At 41.1% G+C, this 21817-nt stretch overlaps 1 protein-coding gene across 2 annotated transcripts in view; it reads left to right on the top strand.

The window, feature by feature from the left end:
• FZD1 (frizzled class receptor 1) overlaps positions 1-21817 on the top strand; it is a 50831-nt gene that overhangs the window by 13605 nt on the left and 15409 nt on the right. The gene's annotated exons all lie outside the window — the stretch shown is intronic.

Raw genomic sequence — 21817 nt, 5'->3', positions numbered from 1 at the left:
TGGTGGAATGTGACAGGAGGTGATAGTCTCATACCTATGCCTAATGGACAGCTGCCAGACTATCACCTCCTGTCACATTCCACCAAATAGTAATTGGATGGGTGACAGCTTTGAGTCGCTACCATTCTGGGGCAAATTTGAATGAGGCTCTGTACCCCATTACTAATCTCCTGAACTTCAGTCTCCTATGCAAACTACATTAACCCTAGCAATACTGGGAACATTCATGTCCTCACTGCTCTGCTGAGAGAGTGAAGGTGAGCTGACTTGTTTCCAGTCCTGAACTCTTTTCCCTTCCCTCATGACCATTCCTGAAGGAACCTCATCTACTTCTCTTTTACTTTCCCTTTCCAAACACAGAGGCCCCCTCCACCACAACCCTCATCCTCGCTTCCGATAAAAGTGCATTGAAATTAACTAAAATTGGAAATATGCCTGTAATTATAAGTATTCAATGAATGGCAGGTAAAATAACTTTAACAGAGGGATGCTTTTGAAGGCCACTTGGCACCCAATGTTGTGTTTTACCTAATGTATGATTAATGAATAATCAACTAGCTTGCTATCATGACTGACAGAGATATCCTGCTCCTCAAGGCAGTCTCGGGCCTTTGGCTCACTTGCAAAGCCAGCACACAAAAAAAGGAATGCTAAGTTTCCTTAGGGCCCAACCAGACTGCTAAGAGTTTCCAACTGAAACACCACATTCCTGTTTGCAATACACCAGTGATATGGTCACAATTGCATTGAAATTGAAGACAGTTTTGCCAACGACTTCAATGGAAGCTGAGAAAGGCCTAATGTAGCAAACGTCCACTTGCTGTGTAGGTACTGGTGCCTCTCTCCTACTCTAACAGGCGTCTGATGTAATTTTTAGAACTAGTCTTAATTAAAACTTTCTAGTCACAAAAAAGTATGCTTGCCAAAATTTTAGTTCTCTTAGGTGCATGTCTTGCCATATTAGTGACCTTGGTCCTGAGGCTACCTACTCACCCTCTGGTATAACAACTGCCATCTTAATCTGCTTGTACCTCATCTCTTTTGATATTTCTGACTGAATGTGGGACTCCCCTTCTGGCTGGAGGAGAAATGATTGTCAGTAGCCAACATAGGTGCTGGAACTAGGGATGCTGGGCATGCTGCTCCACCACTCTGGCTTGAAGTGGTCTCCATCATATACAGGGTTTACAGTATGATTCAATGGCTCTCAGCACCCCAACTGTACAAATTGTTCCAGCACCCCTGTTTGGTGCTGCAGTGTGGCAAACTACACAGAAAAAAATTAGCATCAGAACATAGGTTCTAATGTAACTGTTCCTATGAGTGTCCACTCTAGTTTGTTCTCCTGTGTTTGACAGTGCCGGCCCTATATTAAGTATTTAATGTATTTGTGAAAATACCAATGATGCACATGCTGGGGATTTTCTTTCTGATCCCACCTGATGATCTGCTCACCTTGAGATTTAATAGTCCATCAGTCACGAATGCTAGTCCAATTCAGAGGGTGGTTTTTTGGTTTCCTGTGTCTTCAGCGAGTAGGAAAGGGGGAAGAGGGAAAGAGGGTTCACAATTTACTCTTCTTTTTCCATGAGCATCTAGGCTCTAATTCTAGCTAGAATTTTTGGTCTTGGCTCTAGTCTACTGAATCATTCTTTAAGTGCCTCCAATACATGGAATGAGAGTCACAGGTTGTTCATAAATGTGGGTCCTCAAAGTGGCAACACAATGTGCTACCAGACTGGATTGTTTTTGCTTCTATTACTAGTCCACGTATACTTTCCAATCCAATAGCTGGCCAAAATTGTCAAACTTGTGTGACATACTGCAAAACTAAGGCTGTATAAGGACACATCTATAGTAAGTGAGAAGTACTGCTGAAATCACTGCTTGTAACACTTTGAGCTTGTAGCATTAGTACAGTGCCACAGATGTTCCAGGTCTTTTTATAAGTATTGGTTATAAGTTTGGTTGCAACAACAGGAGTGCAGATCTTTCACTCAGATCTAGCTGAAGCAGTGCAACCAATAATGGTTTCTTCCCAGTGTCAACAGGAAGCCATAGGCATTTCTGGAAGCTGGGTATAAGCACACATTTTTAACAGTAAACCATTGAATGAACATATCAAGAATTTGGTGGATTCTCCAACTCTCCATCACTTGGAGTCTGGAAATCAAGCCAAAATATATGCTGTAGTTCACCTGTTAGTTATTGGGTTTGATACAGGAATTACTGGGTGAACTACTAAGGTTTATTTTATATAGAATGTCAGACTCAATCACCGTGGTTCCTTCGACCTTAAAAATGTATCTATGAATTGCAGCTGCACTTGTTCATCTGACTCTCCTAATTCCACCAGGCAATGTGTCGCCTTATATTTGTGAATTATCCAAAAGATCCTGCTCCTAGAAGTAGTGATGGACATAATGGGCTAAGTACACCAGGAGTCCCAGAATGCACTGATACAACAATTTTGTGGCTGCACCAACATTATGGTCAAAAACAGTGTTACTCTGTAGATACTTTGCTTAGCCTTTGCTTATCTTTGTAAAAAACCATTTCATGCAATCAATGTTCCTCTCTTGGTTTGTTCACATGGTATAGAAAGGGGTGAAGAGGTACATGTGCCTAACATGTAAATACAGCGCCAATTCATTAAGAAGAAAGATATGGTGTTCTTCTAACATGCTTCTTCTTGTAGAGAATTATTTTGAATGGCCTTTAAATTTTTTTGGCATATCCTGCTACATAAAATGATTCTTCACCTCATCCCTGAGTCTATTTCCCAGATCACTTTATTATTGCAAGTGTCTTAATAGCCACTGAAATGCCCCAAACAACTTAACAATCTAACCAGTAAGTTAGAGGCTGCATTTTTTTTAAATTCATTGAGAAACATTGGCAAAACTGCAGACATATGTTTCTGCTGCTAATGCTTAGTCTTATCACAGTTTGAAAATGTGGAAAATCAGTTATGTGCTTTGAATTATACTCCCTTTACTGCTATAAAAGAATTTCTTCATTCTTTCAGGGTAGTGCGGACTTTGTAACATCTACCACGAACAGGCTGTTAGGACTTTCTGCTAAATTAATACACGGCAAGTAAACTAAACAGAAGGCCTGTGGAATGCTAAACATCCACTTTCTCTTCTGTTGTGGCTGTGCTGCAGCTTGGGAACCGTCAGCCTTGTTGCTACAACATCTGGACAACATTTGGGGTTGTCTCTCAAGTACACGGGTGTGCACCTCCGGTGAATTTTAACTTTCAACATCTCTCTGCCTCTAATCTATATTTAATGTTTCATGACTAGTAGTCAAAGAAATTTCAACTAAATATCAGGTTGGAATGAAAATGATCCTTGGGTAAACATTCATTTTCAGCATTCAACAGCCAAGTATCTGTGACAGAGATGGTCCCTAGAGATTTGTAGCCCATTCTCTTGCAGTAATAATAATTAAGACTCATGATTACTGTGCCCACGTAATCAAAGATCGCTTCATAAAATGTACTCCCTAAGGGGAAAAATTCTCTGTTCCTAACTGGATGTCAGTCATAGGGATCAGCACCCCCAGGGTGTCAAGTCTTTTGCTTGCCCTTTTCATTACAGTGTTGTTAGCATTGTGTTACTTCATATTCTTCTCAATGCAAATGAGTAAGTAATCATCTGTAAATCGTGCCCTCCAGAAGGCACATGTGGTGAGGTTTTTTTTCTCTCTTCTCCAAATCTACCACAGGGATTTCTCACATGGAATATAATTACATCTCTGCCATATGGGCTCATTTATATTCTATTACAGGTTAAGCTAATACGACTTAGAACTATGCTAAAAATACCTCAAAGTGTTATGAGCACTGTCAAAACACTTATCATTTCTTACTTGCCTGTTTGATTGCTAGTGACTTTATATTTATTTAGAAATCTGTAGAGCCAAGAAACTGTAGTAAAATAAAATAAGGTCAGTTTTATGGTGGCCAGTCTGTAATCCTCTGCAATGTTGTGCTCTTTTGATTTGAGGTAAATGGATCAGATGTGATAAAACTGAAAAGCCTCTGAGCCACATTTACCTGAATTGTCTCCCTCCCACGTTTTAGGTTTCCCAGGAGGTACAGAATACAGATTTCAGATGTGTAGTTTTGTCATTATCAAAATATATCAGGTCTGTGTTTGATGTAATAGTCTTCTGGTGTATGGCTTCTGATGGCACAAACAATGAATTAGATGTTGGTAAGTGATGTAGACACTCAATCACAGCAACATTGTCCAGAGACATCAAACACATCCATCCATCATCTAGATGATAAAGAAGGCAGTCTATAACCAGATGGCAGATTGTTTGTTCTTGAGCTTCTTGGGGCAGGATGTGGAGCTCAAGAAGCCCCAGTGGTAATGATGTAAGTTAAACTGCCCATGACCATAACTTAACCTGATGTAACAGGATTCTTATGGTAGTCCTATGGGGCATGCAGGAGCTAATCCGGCAAGACTGGGAGATACAGATATGAGTTGTCTATCTGTCAGGAAATGTACCATCAATCCAAAATATAGATCCGTACTACCCGTTGCCACTGTTCCTCAGAAAGGTTGTGTCTGACGTACTGTCTGAGAGGTTCAACTATGCCAGAAAAGAGGAATCTTGACTTTTGCCAGTGTTTTTTGATGTGGCGTTGAGAAGTAAGCTGCTTTGATAGTTGGCTGTGTGTAGTAATGCACTCAGGCCCTTGCCTTCATACCCAATTGCTGGAGGAGCAATGCCTGCAAGGACTGTAAGGTTAGAACTGGAGTTGTCCAGGTTGCACCAGTAACGATACTAAGCGCAGAGTTGATAATTGAGTCCAATTCGCCACAGTGATGACTGGAGCCCCATGCTGCCACATAGTATTCAACAGCTGCAATAATTAGGGCATTAATAAATGTCTATAAGGTTGCCTCACTAATGCCCCATGAGTTGCCAGCAAGTCTTCGGCAGAGTGCGACTCTTAACTGGATTTTAGCACGTGTCTCCTCAGTGTATTGTCAAGGACAGAGTGTGGTCAAGCTTTGACTCCAAATAAGTAGGGTGCTGGTCAGAAACAATTGGCTGATCATTCAGAAGGACCTGCAGCTGTTGATGAATTAACTGGTTGGCAAGATTGATCCCAATTACTTAGTCTTGACAGAGAAAGATCCACAATTTAGGAACAGTAAAAATACATCTAACCTACTTTCCCACATAAAAAAACTATTATACAAGTAATAATAGTAGTTTTTGAAAAGGGCTGCATTAATGTAGGGAGAGGTCAATTATAAATAAATTTGAAAATACTGATTTCATGGTCAATATTATTTTGTTTTCCAAAACTACTGTGCCACTTAATAGTGGATCATTTTGCTTTTTATTTATTTAACATATCTGAAGCTTTTTATGCTACATAAAAACATATTGCCTTGTTGATTTCTAAAAGTTATGCCATTGAGGTCTATAGGTGAACTTCTTGCCCCATTGAAATTATTGGGAATTTTTCTTATTGATATCAATAGGTCCGAATTTCAACCCATACATTTTACCAGATTTCATTTAAACTATAAGCATAGTGGGCCTGAATCTGAGCTCATACTGGCTTCATGCCACTGACTTCACTAGAGTTACTCCTTGTCTACACCAGTATATGTGTAGGAAAAAACTCTTGAGTGCAGTGGACTGGACTAGATGACCTCTCGAGGTCTCTTCCAGTTCTATGATTCTATGTAAGATAAGAATCCATCCTATAATTTTGCTTTTAAAGGTAAATCCTGTCCTTCACACCAAACTTAAGTAGTCAGGAAAGAGCCTCATAACAGCTGACAGTAGAAGGAATCTTCCTTCCATGTTCCTAGTATACTCCAGCCTTGAGTCTGCAGTAGTAGTCCCACCACTCCTGCAGTCCAGCTAGACATGGGCAATGACGGGTGAATTACCACAGCCCGGCTCTGGCTTCTGGCTTGGCCAGGGGCATGGGGCCTCAAGGGGAAGAGGAGGAGGGGCAAGGCCACAGTTCTGGCACCAATGCCCCCCCACACTTCCGGTGCTGTTGCAGGGGCACCCGTGGGCTGGTACATTAATCCACCACTGCAAATATTTTTCAAGCGTTTTTGTGAAAAAAATATATTAAACCAGTGTATAGAGTGGACAACATTTTTGAACATTCAAAATTTCAACAAAACTTGTGAAATGCTTTGAAAAATTTTCATGAAGATTTTTCTACATTTTTCAACGAGTGCTAATGCTTACTATTTATTTCCCCTCTGCAGGTCCCCAGTTCAGCAAAGCACTTAAGCATCTATGTAGTATTAAGTGCATAAGTAGTCCCCTTAAAGTTCATAAGTACTTCGTTGAATCAGGGTCCCAAAGCTTTGCCTGTGAGCAAGATACTTAATTGTGGAGTGCTAAGAACCCTAAACTCCCACTGACTTCAAATAACTCCTGAACTTACACTCAGTGGAAGATGAGGGTGCTTGGTCCCTTGCACAACTGGCACAAGCCACAGCATTTTCAGTCAGGGTAGAGCATTTAAAGCTGCGGCCAGCTATGGACATGGACAGAAATATGTTCAACAACTGTGTATTTAATACAGAAAGGGCATTTTTTTTCAAGCCAAATATGAGTTTTTTACTTGAGGGAAAGTATTTTTTCCAGGCTTGACTCTTCTGGGAGACAGTAGTTGAGGTAAAAGCTCCCTATCATGGAGTAGGGGAAAGGCATCTAGAAAAAGAAGAGCTGACCTGGACAATTTCTGTTCCAGCAAAGCAGCTGTTGGAAAACAGTAAAACAAAACACTCAGAGCTGCTTTGCGGAAGCCATTTTAACACAATTTTTCTTCCATTTTTTAAAGGTGTTTTATGATCAAACATGTTGATTTCTTCTGCAGTCTGTAGGGTTCATTTTGTAAAAGCAGTCTGTGTGTCAGCCTCCAGCAACAGAATAACCTCCCCCACCCCCGCACACCTATCTAAATTTCTTTTTTCTTGAGGTAAAAATTATGAACAAGTATTGTAAGTGATAACTATATGAATATTTAATATTAGTGAGTGGAGTGTGGGAGAAGCCTGTTTGAAGGCGAGGTGGTATCATTCCGTTGGGTGTATTCATCAGGCAGTAAATACACGGGATAGAAACAAATGCATTTAACATAGGGCAACCTCATAAAACATCCATGGCTATAAACTGAGAAACTGATGAATGTCAACATGTCTTTGATATTTCTAGACACCTCATTTTATTAAATGTAGTGTAGGAGGAAACTGGTTTTCATTTACATTTGAAAATTTGTGTGGTTTGCTTAAGTGGGTCACTATTTTTTCCTCTTTATTGATAGTTATAGTCTTGTCTTTTACATTATAAAGTGAGCTTGAGCTATTCCTATTTATAGGGCTACATTTTAAATTTTGAGCACCAAAATTCATTATTTCTTTGAATAATGAAACCATGGAAGCAGCTTTTCCTATTTGGGATCTATACTCTCCAGTTCTCTAACTCTCAATGGAAGTTCTTCACCGGATTGGCATCACAGCATCTGCCATGGGCCGTTTATGACAAATATGGAATCAACATCATCTCAGCACGACAACCAAGTTCAGGATCTGTTTGAGCTGTATCCATTCCGTACTGCTGTATGGTTGTGAAACATGGACATTGGGCATAAAGTGGAACAACTTCATTCATAACACAGACATTTATGGTCGCTCCAGTCTACAGACTACTGGGGCCATTGTATGCAGCTGGTGTCTTACAGTTTTCAGATATGTCTCCAGAATGCCGCAGGACGTTCCAGCAAACTCTGTTCTCCGGGTGGCTTGCAACATCCAGGATAAAATTCCACCAACCAAGGGATGGAGATGGCACAGAGGCAGAACTCTTCTTACATGGGTGCATCAATTTTGTTCTGATGTTGACAGGTTGAAAGTCCAAGCCCTTGCAGCCGCACAGGAACAGACCAAATGGCGAACTATCACTGTCGCCGACTGTTGGGCTCAGTATTGAAGAAGAAAATTTAACTGAAATAGTGTGGACGAGTTCATTTGTGTATGCAGTAAGTTATTTGCATATTCACAATTGGCATTTGGGAGATCAAATTCTGATTTAGATGTAACGAGGAGCCCTTGTGGCACTTAGAGAGTAATAAATTTATTTGGGCATAAGCTTTCATGGGCGAAAACCCACTTCATCAGATGCATGGAGTGAAAAATACAGTAAGCAGTATATATATTATAGCACATGAAAAGATGGGAGTTGCCTTACCAAGTGGGGGGATCAGTGCTAACGAGGCCAATTCAATTAAGGTGGAAGTGGCCTATTCTCAACAGTAGACAAAATGGGCTGAATATCAACAGAGGGAAAGTTACCTTTGTAGTGCTAATGAGGCCAATGCAATCACATGGACGTCTTCCATTCCCAACAGTTGACAAGAAGATGTGACTATCAGCAGAGGAAAAATTATTTTGTAGTGACCCATCCACTCCCAGTCTTTATTCAGGCCTAATTTGATGGTGTCCAGTTTGTAAATTAATTCCAGTTCTTCAGTTTCTCGTTGAAGTCTGTTTTTGAAGTTTTTTGTTGAAGAATTGCCACTTTTAAGTCTGTTATTGAGTGTCCAGGGAGACAGAAGTGCTCTCCTACTGGTTTTTGAATGTTACAATTCTTGACGTCTGATTTGTGTCCATTTATTCTTTTGCATAGAGACTGTCCTGTTTGGCCAGTGCACATGGCAAAGGGGCATTGCTGGCACATGATGGCATATATCACATTGATAGATGTGCAGGTGAATGAGCCCCTGATGGTGTAGCTGATGTGGTTAGGTCCTATGATGGTGTCCCTTGAATAGATATGCGGACAGAGTTGACAACGGGGTTTGTTGCAGGGATAGGTTCCTGGGTTAGTGTTTCTGTGGTGTGGTGTGTAGTTGCTGGTGAGTATTTGCTTCTGGTTGGGAGGCTGTCTGTAAGAGAGGACTGGCCTGTCTCCCAAGGTCTGCGAGAGTGAGGGATCATCCTTCAGGATAGGTTGTAGATCCTTGATGATACGCTGGAGAGGTTTTAGTTGGGGGCTGAAGGTGACAGCTAGTTACGTTCTGTTACTTTCTTTGTTGGGCCTGTCCTGTAGTAGGTGACTTCTGGGTACCCTTGTGGCTCTGTCAATCTGTTTCTTCAGGTATTGTAGTTTTAAGAATGCTTGATAGAGATCCTGTAGGTGTTTGTCTCTGTCAGAGGAATTGGAGCAAATGTGGTTGTATCTGAGAGCTTGGCTGTAGACAATGGATCGTGATGTGGTCTGGATGAAAGCTGGAGGCATGTAGTTAGGCAGAGCGGTCAGTAGGTTTCCGGTATAGGGTGGTGTTTATGTGACCGTCGCTTATTTGCATTGTAGTGTCCAGGAAGTGGATCTCTTGTGTTGACTGGTCGAGGCTGAGGTTGATGGTGGGGTGGAAATCCTCTGACCCCGAACTTGGTAAGGCAACTCCCATCTGTTCATGTGCTGTAATATATATACTGCTTACTGTATTTTCCACTCCATGCATGTGATGAAGTGGGTTTTAGCCCACAAAAGCTTATGCTCAAATAAATTTGTTAGTCTCTAAGGTGCCACAAGGACTTCTCGTTGTTTTTGCTGATACAGACTAACACGGCTACCACTCTGAAACCTGGTTTAGATGTGCAAATCCAGGTGTGGCAAATATACACTTTGCAGAAGTAACTTACGTGCCTCTGTGTGAAAATAAATATCCAAATTGGTATTGAGTGATTCATCTCCAAGATATAAATTTGAGCTCAGGATTAAGCTTGGGCCTTTCCCAATTATTGCATTGTTGTCAGGTTAGCCATTATTGCTAGACAAATCTGAAAACGTTTGCTGTATCATGTGATCTGCTCACTCCTAAAAACAAGCTGTGTGAAATGCCTTGCAAATAATTACAGTCATCAGTTTGGCTAACATGCTGTGTCTGAGTTTCAAATTGGGATGGGTGATCTCTGTTTTAGAGCCTGTGCAAATCAATTCAGGATATCATCATGATATTCAGCTGTTCATTAGATGCCAAATGGAATAATAAAAATAATACTTAGCAGTACTATACATTTTTACATAAACGAGTTTATCAACAACCGTGTTGTGTGACGGGGGGAACATTAGTGTTTAATTCCCTTGTCCTACAGATTGCTTATTGATGAAAATATTTTCTTTAAAGAAAAATTTCAGTCAGAGCTTGGCTGTGGAGCCCTTTCTCATGTTCGAGAGCACTTACTGACAGGAGTAGTCCCACTGAAGCTACTAATCCTACTGCCCTTCTGGCAGAGAAGGTCTGACAGCCTCCTTTGGGACAGAGACACTGCTGCTTGTCTGTGAAAAGCTCCTGCACATTCTTTCAGCTGAAACCCTCCCTCTAGCCTCTTGGAAAGGGGGGAGTAGCAGGAAAAAACTTTGAAGCATCTATGTGGGTGCCTCTGCATAAGCCTCTGTGAGCGAGTGGGTACAGACGTACATTAACAAGGGCAGAGAGATAATGGGTATCATGGCTGTGTGGGTGGAAGAAGACATGGAATATGTGGAAGGGGAGAGAAATAGCATGATGAGGGAGGCCTACTACGAAGTTTCACCTGGCTCCATCCAGCAATCACTATGGTAGGATGAGAGATTTTTATTTAAAACTGGGCATCTGACAATAAAAAACAGAACTTATTGAAATGGAATTATATGCCACTGACCCTAACAAGTTTAAAATTGAACTGGGAGCAGCTTAGTAAACTTATTCCACTCTACAGGTCTAGTTCTCATGTCTCTTCTGACTGCTCATCTTTGCCTTTGGTGTCATTGCATTGAGATTGCTGTGCCACACCACTTTCTCATTCACTGTGTAACCCTTCTGCCAGGTGATTAATGACTGATAAACAGATCAGGTTCAATATACCTAAAGTCCCTCTTGACAAATAACTAAACTGACTTAAGCCACCATGCAGATACCTAGGAGAACTAAATGCACGCTCCCTTGGTGCCCTTAACAGGCAGAACTTCCCCATTCACAAGCACTCCAAGAGTGTGTACAACCAAGGAAATCTTTGTTGGGGGAAGCGAGCACAGTCATAAACTTGGGAAAACCCATCAACAGAATACATATGCAAATAGAATAACCTTCCCTCCCACCACCCAGTAACTTTGACAATAATCCATCTAATTCCCTTCCCACCTACCAGTAAGAATGTCCCATACGTAACAGCCTCTTGACCTCACCACCTTACCCATCCCCAAAACCCACTAATGGTTGGGATCAACAAGTAGCAGTAGCCCAAATATCTCTTTCCATGTCTGTCTCCAGTGCCAAGGGAACTGCTTGTGTGTTCCTGCCTGGTGGCATCACCACCTATCCCAGTTTAGTGATTCAGCTTCCTGAAGATGCTGAGTAGGAAGGGTCTCACCAGAGTTCACTTCTGCTGCTGTCCTTTACTTCATCTCTCTATCATCTCTGACTGTGAAGTCCTCTGTGCTGTCTACTGCAGCAAAATCTTGGCTCTGCATCATCGCTCGCAGCAAAATCCTCAGTGTGTATTATTCCCCACAGGAGAGAAACCAAGAGCATTTAGGACTCTTGAGCAGAGTTCTGTCTCCTTGAAAATTCAGTATTGGCCACAAGATAAAAGCTCTTTTCCCTCTTTAGCTTCTCTGGGAGCCCACTACCCCCTAAAATCCAAGTTCATGTATAGTTATGATGACCAACCAAGTGTCGCTAGAGGAATTTGTGAGTAGGTAGCTAAAACAAATGAAATTTTGTATGGCAGCATGTTCCTCTTTTCACCAATAGAGGGAGCAGAAAGTTCTTTCCCCTTCTGGAGCTTCTAGCCATTAGGTTTTACATTGAGAGATGAGCAAAGTTTTTTGGATAAATCTTTTTTCTGCTGAAAAATACAGATTCAGGTTGACCAAAACATTTTGTGAATTCACTCAATTGTTTTGGTCAAAAAAAATCAAATGATTCATTTTGACATTTTTAAATGAAATGTTTTGATTTTTGAATTTGAAATTACTTTGTTTTGAATTTTACTTCCATCTTACTTCAAAAGGTTAAAAAACCCTCAAACTAAATTAAACTTATTGTTTATGGACAAATAAAATGTTTCCTTCAACCCAAAATGAAATCTTTTTGACTTTTTTGGTTGGCCAATTTTTTTTAATTTGTTTATTTCTGGTCAGCCTGAAATAAATTTGTTTTTTCAGTTTATTTCCTGTCTAGCTCATGAACTGAAATCAGTTATTTGCACACTTCTACTTACATCAGTATACCTAATAAGTTTTTTTCCTTCTGAAAATTCACATACATTTTGGACTACATGCAAGAGCACAAGGCAAGGACTATTCAAAAGAGGCATAGTAAGTCTAAACTAGCATGTTTTGGCTTCAAAATCCAAGTGTGAAGGATTGGAGGGCCTCCTTGTGGCCAGGCATGGAGTAGCATCTCCTTTTCCTGTTTACGCCCTGCCAGCAGGCACTCCTGGGCCTTCTCTTCCAGGGCTCACATTTAAGTCTTTTGGGGTAACAATGCCCAGACTCAAAGGAACAAAAACTCTTTCATCCTCCCCAGAATCAATCCTCTGCATTCTCTTTGCCCCTCTCCCAGGCACCTCAGAGTTCCTCCTCACTCTGTCACAGAACACTGCTGCCCAGGGCTTTCATCCTGGAGGGCCACCTCCTCCCAAGCCACTGAACCTCAGGGAGGTTTCCCTGGAGTCTCTCTTCTCCCAGGCCTGTTTTAGAAGTCTCCTCTCCCCACCTTGCGCTCTCCCTTCAGGGACAGTCCCAGACAATGAACACCTTCATGCAGGACCGTCTGTGGTTCCTTTCCCCTTTAGTCTGGGCCTTCCTCCAGAGCCCAGATTTCTTAACCATGGCCCTCCTTCAGTGCTTAACTCCCTTTTTCAAAGCCCTTACCCAGCCCTGCCCTCATTCCAGGGCCCACTGCCGTTCCCTTCCCTTATAGCCCAGCTTTCCAGACCTTTTTCCAATGCTTCCTCTCCCTCAAGGCCCAATTTCCCCCTGGGTCACCATTGCCTCCTGAAGCCCTCCCTTATAGTAGCCACCCATTCCTCTCCAGCTGGGTCTCATCCCAGCTTGAGCCTGGCCCCTCCAGCTATAATTGGATGCACTTCTTGATGTTATTGAGCTCCTCTTAATGCTTAAATGCTGTGTGTGTGTGTGTGGGGGGGGAGACTGGGGGGATTCCACCCCAGCACACCAAGATATTTTTAAAATCTGGGGGACCTTCTTCTGAAAAAAAGAACACAAAAGTCTGCTTCTGTGGAAATGTGCTCCAAAACAAGAAGGTTGAGGGAAGGGATCCTCAGTCCCAATTATGTTTCAGGTTTTGGGCACCCATATAGCCACCCCACTGCTGGGAGTGTGATGGTGAGCTTCAGAGCTGCCCCACTACTCCCCTATGTGGGATTTTTACCAGGTGGACCCACTGGCCACTCCCTTGATTGTGGGTGACATACCTGCTCTCCTCCTCCCTGTTGATAGTTGCTGTGGCTGTCACATCAAAATGTGCAGAGAGATGAGGGGTCCTAGCATCGTATTTTGCTGCTTTCTATACCACAGTATGGAGGAAAACACATAGGGTGGGATTTGCAAAGTTGTCTAGGGAATTTGAAAACCCAATTCCCATTAAAATCTCAGAAATGGTTTCTGATCTCTGTCACACTGATGTCAAGCAGGAGCATTTAAAGGCATTGTGGTTGCCCCAGTGTGAAACTGGAGGTCAGAATTGGGCCCATAGATTCCATTTGGCTCTTCAATGACCATGCAAAAGCTCTCAGACTCTGGCCCTGTGTTTGTACGGAAATTTACCCTTGAGCTGCACGAATCCTACCTATTGCAAATATCGACTTCATTAAAACAGCATTTAAAAACTAACATTATTCATGGCTATTACCTCTGGAACCCTTTGAACAGGATAATAAATATCTTGTGAAATGTCATTGGCTGTTCTTGAATTTACCCTTGTAGCTGCACTATACATATTTAGAGATGATAGTTAATGAAACACTTTATTATAATATTCCTGGTTTAAGTCTATAATTAACCACTGATGTAGATAGAGTTAGGAATAAGCTAATTAACACATTTCAAAATGTTGTTATAACGATGAAATCTTCTGACATGGAAACTCCTGTTAGGCAATGTGAATGTCAAATATACATTGCTTAAAATTATGTAGCGTAAATCATATATTTCAGATCACTGTCACAGAGAGGATGGAAATCTATAAATCAAACCCAGAGTCATCAGAGTCTTAATTTTGAGCATGCAACTACTTGAGGGCAGTTGTGTTTGGAGACTGAATGCTTGTTTCCCTTTGGCTTTCAATATGTGAAAAGTAGGATTTTTTCCTCCTTCTGGCCATATATAGAAGCAGAGTTAAAATATGCCATGCTATGAACTTCCTTTGGGAGGACAGACTACCAGGCAGTGTTAGATAAATATTTTAAAGGAATTCCTCTCAGAAAGGGGATATGTGTTCTGGTTTTGTAGGAAAGGATGGAACTGCTAGTTAACACATAGGAATGGGAGTTGGGTGATCTGAATTCTATTCTTAGTTGTAATATAGATTTCCTATGTGACCTTTGACACATCACTTACCCTTTCTATGCTGCAGATTCCCCATCTGTAAAATAATAGTCGCAATGCTTAATTAGCTGTTTCGTTGCTTAATGTTTCTAAAGCTATTTACAAGCCTCTAATGAAAGATGCTACAAAAGTGAAAAATATTATATTGGTGCATATATTTTTATAATAAAGATATACATAATATTACTCTCACAATTACACTAAAATAACATTATGAATGTTCCAAGTCAAGTACTCAATATGCCAGAATTAAAGCTGCCTATGCAACCTACAGGGGTCCTACAGAAAGGTCTCCTTTATTACACAACCCTGACTGAGCCCCAGATAGGTCCAGCCTATGCACTGAATAAAGCCGGGTTCTGGGGGGAAATAGTATGTGATCCCATAATTAAAGCCTGTATCATAACACATATTCACAAGGAAGATGAATTAAGGTAACAAGGGCAAATGGACATGGAAAATTTCAGCCCAGATTATTAAAATTTGCAAAGTTGCGTAAACTGTGTCTGTTCAGTGTAGTGCAGTGTCGCCCTCTAGGGGGTAGCTGGAGCAACTAGAAGATGGAGTCTGTTACTGCCTTGGCTAGAATGGTAGGTCTTTTAGCTCATGTAGTAGAGACTCATGTATTAAGATCTAGAGGTCTTAAATACAGTTCCTGCTGCTGATGACCCACCTAAGGGCATTGACATTACAAGCAGAAGAAACTGTAAAGAGGCTCTTACAATGGGAAGTACTGGACAACTTTATTAATAGGCAGTGGTACCAGCCCTACCTAAAATAATATTATTACCTAAGTTTACTATGTTGAGTGTTCTGTTTCCCCTCTTACCAAATTACTAAAGTTATCCCAACCCAGAAAGCAATGAGACTGAGACTTCATCAGAACTATGATGGGGTAAACTATTTGATTTGAATAATTAATGTGATGAATTTAGCCCCTTTCTCTGATCTAGAGCTATCTTGCTTTTTGCTTTAAATAATTTTACTGGCTTACGGCCTAGACATCACTCATGAAGTATTCCCTATGACTACTTCTCTGACTATTCACTATTCATAATTCCTTCTTTGTACTTTGTGATTGGCCTCTGTTCTAAAATGCATGGCACCAGATTTTCAAAATAGCTCACTATCCAAAATCAGGACCAGATTTTTCAAGAGTTCAGTTTCCATTTTTAGGCACCAAAACATGTGTCTTCACATTTCAAAAAGAACTACACGTATTGGGTGTATTATGGGTACTGAGCTCTTCTGAAAATCTGCTCCTTATTTAGGAATCTATATGGGAGCTGAGCTCTTTTGAATATCTGGCCCATGATGATGTCTCTGTTCCCTGAGTGGATGACTCCCAAGCCCACAAAGAGCTTTTTGAAGAGCCACTGGGGAATACATGTTTCCATGAATAGGCAGAACACTTTTCTCATTCAACAACTGTTTTTGCAAACAAAATTTCTCTTGCACGAATATTCAGAAGAAGAGGATAGAAGGGATCATGAATATTGACAATGCGAGTTTGCATCTTTTATTCAGCCAAATATTTGCAATCTGAGAATATAACGGGCCATGTCCTGGTTCCTGCTGTGCTTGGCGCTAGTTACGCCTAAATGTCCAACCTAAACCTCTCTTGGTGCAATTTAAGCCCATTGCTTCTTGTCCTATCCTCAGAGGTTAAGAAGAACAATTTTTCACCCTCCTTTTTTGTAACAACCTTTTATGTACTTGAAAACTGTTACCATGTCCCCCTCAGTCTTCTCTTCTCCAGACTTAAAAAAACCCAATTTTTTTCGAATCTTTCCTCATAGGTCATGTTTTCTAGACCTTTAGTCATTTTTGTTGCTCTCCTCTGGCCTTTCTCCAATTTGGTCACATCTTCTTGAAATGTGGTGCCCAGAACTGGACACAATAGTTCAGCTGAGACCTAATCAGCACTGAGTAGAGTGGAAAGCGGGGAGCCACCCTAAGTAAATATCCTGGGGCACGTTCTCAGGGTAGCTACTTCATCCTTCAACTCATGCTGCCACAGCTATTCTCTATTTTTAGTGTGAAAGCTCAATTATAGCTAGCACAAGTTTGTCTCCTCATGCTGGGAATCACACCCCCAGCTCAAAATGTAGACATACCTTTAGGGAATGGCTTATATCCTGAAGCATGAAGGGCCATTCGGCTTATAATTTTTTTGTCCTAACGTAACTATGGCTGTTTTCACTAACCATCAAAATGTCAAATCTTTATTTTGACTCCTGCTAAGCTCTTGGCCTGTAGACTAATCAGAAATGATTATTGAGTTTCTGCAGAGCAAAGGTCACTTTAAAATAGCAGAAATGGAATGCAGGGTCAGAGTAGAGAGGCTGACACATTTGGTGTGTAGGCAGGTGTGACCAGCACGGCGAGCTGTACACTTAAGCATTTTCTATGTCTTTTTGATTCGGAGCTTTGGTATCAAAGGTGCCATTTAATTAAACATAATCATCTTTTGTACTTCTCAGGTATGTTACAAACATTAATTACTTATGCCTCAGTACACCCCCGAGAAGTCGGGAAATTACCCCTCTTTCACAGGCATGGAAATGGAGGCACAGACAGGAGAAGGGACTTGCTTGAAGTCACACCAGAAGTCTGTGAGAGAACTGTACACAGAACCCAGAGCCGAGTCACAGTTCTGTACCTGACCATCCTGCCTGTTTGTTGTCACAGCAGTTTGTTGCACATGCAGGGAGGAAGACCCAGAGAGTCTTAACAGAACAAAAAGAAAATGTCCAGCTAAGAAAACTGATAGCACAATGAAAAGGAGTACTTGTGGCACTTTAGAGACTAACAAATTTATCTGAGCATAAGCTTTCGTGAGCCACAGCCCCCTTTCATCGGATACATTCAGTGGATGCATCCGATGAAGTGAGCTGTAGCTCACGAAAGCTTATGCTCAAATAAATTTGTTAGTCTCTAAGGTGCCACAAGTACTCCTTTTCTTTTTGTGAATACAGACTAACACGGCTGCTACTCTGAAACCTGTCATGATAGCACAATGAAGCTCATGATAATGCGCTCAATATCTTCTCCCTGTAGTTGTAGCTGGAGGATTGGGATCAGCAGCCTAAATCGAAATTACATAAAAATATCTCTAAAAAAACCAATATTTAGCATCCTGCCCAGAGGACCTTTCTCCTCATCTTTTCAGGGGTTTTCTGTCTGTGATCAACTCTTTTAAGCTGTTTTTGTCTCTGCCTTCAAATGCTGTCAGGTACCATTCTGAGGGTAAATTCAGTGGGTAGAACTCCTACTGACTTCAACGGCAGTTGCACCCACTTACACTGGGAGTGAATTTGGTCCTAACAGAATGATCCAGCTCTTATTATTCACTTAGGATGGGGCAGTAAACAAGTTGTGCCTGGGACACAAAGACCTAACACTGTTTTCTAGAGGTACCAACACTCGGCTTCACAGTAGAGTTGAGGTAAGGCCTGGGGAGACTTTTTAAAAAAATGTCATTGAGTCTATCACTGTTTATGAGCAACACAATACCATTGCCTCAGAGCAGCTAAACTAGAATAGAATATAGCAGGGCTGAATTTGTGTCAGCGCTTCCCAGGGCTGAGCTCTGGCACCTGTAGGCTTGGCAGTTATTAGTCGCAGCACCTCTGGGCTTGCACATCCGTTATGAATGTAAAAAAATTGCTTGAGCCCTGGCACCTCTTTCATTACAAATTAAGCACTAGACTATAGTGATGGCTGGTTGTGGGAGGCTAGGTGTGTAATGAGCCAATGAACTGGTCTTTTATCTTTTGCCACCCAAGTTCAAATCCTGGCTCAGGTTACAATTAAAAATGAGTTTTTAGTTGAGCCATCCACCTTCCCGTCCCCAAACCACTGCTTGATTGGCAATGTGCACTAATCTTAAACAAATGCCTCTGCCTTTTTCTGGACCATACATGGGTTGTCAAGTTCCTTGTCAAAAGTGTAAATATTATTTCAACTGTTCATCTTTCACTTTTATTATAAAAGCTCTGGAGCCACCGCTCTATTGCCCATCCTTGGCATGCCCAACATTGATAGAGAAAAATCTAAGTTTATTTGCTTTTTGAAAGGCTCAGTTACCTTTCCTGCACTTTAGAGTTGCAAATACTGCACTAGCCAGCAAGAGCTTGGATACGTAAAGTGAGGGCTTTAAAAAAATCTCATAAAAAACTGAATTACCCATCTTTATCCAGTTTTCTCAGGAAATCTCTGCAAAGCCTTTTGTAACTGAAAATGTATTATGGCTTTTTCAAGGCACTATGGGAAACAATTTCACATATTTTTTTAGATAGAAAAAAATCACCTTGTGAAATGCCAGTTTTCAAAATGAGGACTGTGTGACTAGTCCTCTGAAATGTATAAGCAGAACTTGTTTTTAATATTTTACCCATAATTCCATAACTATTCACGTCCTTTTTAATGATGATGTAACATTACTCCAGAGCTCATTAAAGAAAGTGCAATTCACTAGAAATACTCACAGTACAAAGGGTTTGAGGAACTGACTTTATAGACAGGCTCTGATTCTTCACTACCTTGTGTCATCACTTATGCCAGTGAAAAGTGGGTGTAAAATGCTGCAGAACCAAAATGGTAGCATTGTACAACTATTTGGCACTCTCACTGCACAGGTATAAAGGACTGTGCAAGGTAAAGGAGAATCTGGACCATACCGTATTGTCCAGACATCAAAACATCAAATTGCAATCAACACTGAGGTAACCAAAGTATAAACGGTTATTGAAAGAAACAGAAACTATACTATGCTGTCATTATTATAGACGGTGTTGTATTCTCTTGGTAATGAGCTTGGATAGTGATTCTGAAGCAATGGCTCATGGCCCAGCAGCTAATTTTGTATTGGGCATCAAGCCTTAAGATGACAATGACTTTCAGTCACTGCTAACTTGAGCTGGATTTGACCCGGTCAATTAGAGGTGAAAGACACTGCATTTTCTTTTAGTCCTCATGCCATTTACTAATGGATATTCTATTTTATTCTGTTTAAGTTCTTATGCTACATGCATCAGTGTGACATCTGAATGCCTTTCAATAGCTCAGTAAGTAATGTGACTAGCATCTGTCATATGTGGTTTTTCTCTTCTCTCCCTCTTCTTTTGGGGGGTAATTGCATGTGGAAATGTTTTGTTTGTATTTTTGGCATTGATGTATGATGTGCTGTTTTTGGTTTTTATTAGAGAAGGCCAGCTCTTTTCAGGGTGCTTCATTTGTCCAAACTTTTCTTCGATGGACATTTGAGCAGTGTCAATGAGTGAGCAAGAAAGCTCCCTCTTGAATTTTTCTTCCGCGCTTCCCATCAGCTCATCTCTGCCCTTGTAACCAAACTTCTTCCAATGAATTCGAGTTTCCTTGAAGACAGGCTCGACTACTAAATTTTCTGCCATTTCTTTGACAGCAGTGATGGCATCCTCAAATCCTTTGTCTGTGTAGGCCACAACAAAATCAAGGCAGCTTCTCATCAAAGTAGTAGTGGTTGCAAAGTCCGGCGACTGATTTGAATTTGCTTATAACGTTTACTTGGAACAGGATTTTATGCCAAACTTCAAATGAGACCAGAAATTTGAAGTCAGTGATTTGGTTTGACAGGCTTTGCACCTCGTGTCAGATTCTGGCCTTGGCTTTACTCAACTGTGCCAGTTTCATCAGGGCGTCAGAAACCTCAGTCACTTGTTATCTCACTGGCTTTACGCTGTCAATGTGGCACTCCCAGTGACTGTCACTCAGTGACTTCTTGGTCAGATTTGAAACACAGTCTGTGAGGATCTTCTTCCTGATAATTAATGCTGAAAACAGGACATATATCCTTTGTAGTACTCTGAAGAGAGATACTGAATCTAAAGAAGATGATGCTGCATCTGACACAACCAGGCTGAGGGAATGGCAGCCACAAGGCATGAAGAAAGCTCTTGGATTCAGCACAAGGATCCTTGCCTAGATGCCATGGTTTCTTCCCTTCATGTTTACACCTTTGTCATAGCCTTAGCTGTGGCAGTCCTGAAGCTTCGTTTTACTCTCATTCAAACTGTTCATAAACATTTCTGTTAGGTCTTTTCCAGTAGAGTCGTCCACAGACCAGAAACACATGAAGTGTTCCTGGGATACAGCCATCCTTGTCGTCAACAAATTTTACTGTAAATGTCATATTTTAACTGTGACTAATGTTGGGAGTGCAGTCCAGTATTATGGCGTAATACTTCGCTTTGCTGAGCTGCATCATTATGTTATCAAGCACCTTCCTTACCATAAGGTCAATCAATTCATTTTGAATTGTTTTGCTGCAGTAATGGTCCATAGCTTCTTTATGAACTACTCAACGTAGGTGCTCTTATATGACATCATCATATTTCCGTTTGGTAGTGCTCCTTGGGAAATATGATGATGTCATATATCCAATGAACCCTGGAAAGCCAAATTATTCTTTGCAAGGAAGAGGGTCAGATGCTCAAGCACTTTCCTCCAATGCTGGGTTTCTACATTAAGAATGTGCTGGTTTTCTACATCTGTGCATTTATTCAGCTTGAGCCTGGACTCAACCTCCATTCATTTGGAGTAGACCGTAAAACAGTCAGGTGAATTTTCATGTTGCTTCAGAGCATCAGCTAAGTTATGCCAGTAATTGTACCCGGCAAGTGCAGGCAACAATTTGGCATTCTTGACAAATATTCTGCAACAAAAACAGAACACTTTGTCAGTTGATTTTGAGTAAACTAGCCAATGTTGATTCAGTTTCTCACCATTCTCTACCACTCTTTCGCAGTGTGACTTTGAGGAGTGGCTCTTCTGCTCATTTACTGGAAACTTTCTAACCTCGATTTTGCCCAGCCCATTCAAAATTTTCCGATCAATATTGTCAGAGTTTAGGATGGCCGGCCATAAAGCGGGATCTGATATATCAATTTGTGGTGTGCAATTTTTCTCACTGCTGTTTCTGTCATCATGCAAGGCTGATTCTTCTTTATTGTTTCTCTCCTTTTCATGTAAACCAGATTTTTCTTTGTCATTACTCGCCTTTTCTTGTGAGCCACATTCTTCTTTATCATCACTCTCCTTTATGCTGCCAGGAAAACTGGACAATTCTCAATCGCTTTCCTCACATTTCCATTCCTTATCTTCAGGTAAATTTGCTAATTCCTTAGTAACAGGACTTCCATCATTTATGCTTCTC

Source organism: Lepidochelys kempii, chromosome 2 (genome assembly GCF_965140265.1).
Source record: "Lepidochelys kempii isolate rLepKem1 chromosome 2, rLepKem1.hap2, whole genome shotgun sequence".
In the NCBI taxonomy this organism is placed as follows: domain Eukaryota; kingdom Metazoa; phylum Chordata; order Testudines; family Cheloniidae; genus Lepidochelys; species Lepidochelys kempii.
The sequence above is the reverse complement of the archived record's forward strand: the minus strand, read 5'-3'. Positions and strand labels throughout refer to the sequence as shown.